Source organism: Mchenga conophoros, linkage group LG3 (genome assembly GCF_057382185.1).
Source record: "Mchenga conophoros isolate Kocher_MC1m ecotype Shallow Benthic linkage group LG3, M_conophoros_male_GT1.1, whole genome shotgun sequence".
Taxonomy (NCBI): Eukaryota; Metazoa; Chordata; class Actinopteri; order Cichliformes; family Cichlidae; genus Mchenga; species Mchenga conophoros.
Window position 1 is genome coordinate 1,634,191 of NC_140528.1, and position 3,358 is coordinate 1,637,548.

Below are 3,358 nucleotides of genomic sequence, written 5' to 3' on the forward strand. Positions count from 1 at the left end.
GTAAAAACAGAGTGAGCATTTCTGAGGCCCAAAATAAACTGAGTAGTTCACTGAATGAACAATGGACTGTGAGCTCAGTTCCTTCATCATTAGTATGGATTATATATGTATATGTATTATATTAGTATCATATATATCAGGTGCTGCTGCTTTCAGTCATTGTGCAAATGTGCTGTTTGTAAGCTTGTAAAGCTGCAGTCAGCTGAGACTGAAGAAGTCACCTGATCAGTGAGCAAACGTTTCTGAAAACGTCCAGATGAACAGAATCAACCTTTTGGGATCAGCCAGCAATGCAGCATCATTGTTGTTCAGCTTCAGAGGTTTGCAGGAATGAACTGATGACCAGAAACAGCTGCAAAGTCCAAGAAAATACCAGCTGGAGTGCAGCTGCATTTGAAGAAGTCAAAGAAAAGTAAGGATGGCAAAGGGCGACGTTTTCTTCCAAAGAGCTGCAAACATGGTCGACGCCTCATTAGAAGAATCATCTGGACATTTGTGAGGAACTCTAACCAAGAAAGCAACGTCACACAGATCCAACAGACAGTTTCCATGACTGCAAGTGTTGAGTGGAAAAATGCTACATTGCATTATTGCATCCTCTCACCACAGGAGGCGCTGTTGGCACCACTGATTGCTGATCAGCTGTTCTCTGATGATCTGATTGATACTGTGAATAACGGGACTCACTGAACTCTGTGACACAGTGAAGATTACAGAGTTTAACTTCACCCTTTAAGACTGACCACAGAACCAAGTCCGCCAGAGCTTTTGTTATATTTTTACATGCTGTGGAGCCATTTGTGGGAGCATTTCAAGTTGCTATACATCAATACAACTGTTATAGCCCTAATTTTAATAATATGTGTGCATTAAGTCCATAGTAACTACATAAACTGCAAAAAAACCTCTGCTCATCCATCTCTGTGTGTATCAGGATACATTTGGTTCATAATACACAGAAAAATCAGAGTTATTACCTGTAATAAATGTGAAAGATTCCTGCAGTGATAACCAGGCAGGACTGAAACACATCCAAGCTGTCACCACGGTAACAGCACCGCCCATCCACAGGTGAGGGGAGGAGCAAAAAGAGGGACTTTGACCATTTTATACTAAAAACACTCAACTAATGTTTCTAATATGAAACAAATAAGCCCACATTAATGTGAGCGTTTATTAAATAATAATAATGATGATTTCCTCCTGATCTCATTTCCACAGCAGAGAAAACTGTGGTGTATATTGAGGTGGAGGGTGTGGTCTGTGGCTCAGGTGTAGAGTGAGGGTGGGGTGCACCACAGCAGCATGCTGGGACTGCTGAGGGTGGAGGAGGGAGTGATGATGACATCAGAGCTGCAGCACAGAGACCAGTGAACACACAGTCTGTTCATCTTTGCATAGATACAATATACAGCACAATATTGAATGACAGACACGCTGTGGGAGCTTCCACAGATACACTGACGTCAGCATCCAGAGTCCTCCTGCTGCTCCCCCCTCAGAGCCCCGTGATCAGCACCAACACATTCAGTTAGATGACAGAGTCCAGCTGCAGCTAGAATCAGCTCCCCTCTGTGAACAACAGCACAGCGTCAGTGTTTCACACTCAGTGAAAGGAGGAAACAGCAGAAGAACACCATGTGTGCTACGTTTCCCAGGACACACTACAAACTGCACAAATACAGAGCAGCACGTGGAAGGACCTGGAGCTGCATTTACAGAGCTGCAGACAGCGTGATGTCCTGTATGGACAGGTGGAAGGAACCAAGTCCTCAGCTGGAACACTCGTGTTTGTCCACAGACAGGAAACACAGCAGGAAACTTCCTGACAGAAGTGCAGCTCATGGATAACACACTTCCTGTCAGTCAGAATGAGGCTGCAGCCAAACACAGAAAGGTGTTTTTGTCCAGATGAGCCCAGAGAAGAAACACGAGTGTTCACAGACATCAGAAGCTCAGAGAGGTGAAACATGAGGTTGGAGTCCTCGTCAGCATCCAGAAGAGCTGCTGTGAAACCCTGAGTACTCATGACAGACTCTGATGGCACAAACACATCATGATTCAAACAGAAAGACAAACATGGAGCTCCTGATCCTCCTGCATGAGAACAAGCTGACATGAGCGCTGTGTCTGAGAGTGTCTCCCTGTCACAGTGACAATAACACAGCTGCTGCTCACAGTCATTAAACTGACCTGAGGTCAGCTGTGCTCCTTACATATGAACCATGTGACCTCACATCAGTGCTGTGGATGACTGTAGTCATAGAAGAGTAGAGCTGTAGCAGGTGGTGTGAGGAGGAGGTGGTGTATTCTAGTTAACGCAGTACTGAAACACTCCAGCAGAGGGCGCTGTTAAGTCCTTATTGTAACACAGTTACTGTGTGCAGTTAGACTTCATACATAATCTGCACTTATTTCCATCAGACATGCTGTCAGTAAATGATTGGTTTCTATTGATTCTACTTCCTGTTGACTCGTTTGATGACAGTGAAACAATCACAGCTGATTGTGTGATGATGTAAACTGTCACTGTTACATTCAGTGTGTGTGACATAATGTTAGTGCAGGCTGATAACAGCCTGGTTCTGTTAGAAACACATGAACGTGTCCATAGATCAGTGTGTGTTTAACATGAGAGCTTCAGCCCTGCTGATGTGTTAAATAAAGACATGCAGGAAAACTGATGAGACTCTGAAATAACTCTTTATATTTATAATGTAACTCTGCATCAAAAGAACAACAAAGGATCCCAGACAGGTTTCTGTGAACAAAGACCATTCTGATGTTTCTGTGTTTCTAACACTTTGACATTATTAGTAAACAGACTGCAGTGAGCAGCATTTATAAAGAGCTTCTATATAAAGATATGACAGCTGTTTGACAAGTTTATCACTCTGTGTTTGGACCTGATCAGTCCAGCTGTTTACTTGAAACATGTTCATTTACCTGTTCTGTTATATTCATGTTCTTGTCTCTGTTGAAAACACATTTTAATGTCCCTCAGATTTTTCTCCCAGATGAATAAATATAAAAATGACACAAACTGACTGCAGCTACTTTTTGTCCTTTCTGTCAAAAACCTTCATGTGACTCATGAGAGACACGTTTCAGCTGTTTGTGACAGATCAGAGGCCAACAAGTCATTTATAACACTTTCCATCATTGTTTAAAGTTCTCAGTGTTTCTGTGTTGCTGCGTATAGGATCTCCCAGCATCATCACTGTGCTGTCCAATCATTGTGTGCGAGGTTACCCTTATAGTGCGATGTGTGTTTGCACAAAGAGAAGCATGTGTGTCAAATATAAATAAGCACAGAACAGAAACAGCTGCTCGTTTCTTCTGTTTAGAGTCAAGTTAG

General features: G+C 42.8%; 1 protein-coding gene across 1 annotated transcript in view; it reads left to right on the plus strand.

Annotated features, from left to right (window-relative positions):
* Positions 1–841, plus strand: part of LOC146576948 (stonustoxin subunit alpha-like) — a 15,881-nt gene extending 15,040 nt beyond the window's left edge. Inside the window, exon 3 of the mRNA XM_085267601.1 lies at positions 1–841. This exon is cut by the window's left edge and continues 783 nt beyond it. The gene's annotated coding sequence lies outside the window, so the exon portion shown is untranslated.
* Positions 842–3,358: the final 2,517 nt, after the last annotated feature.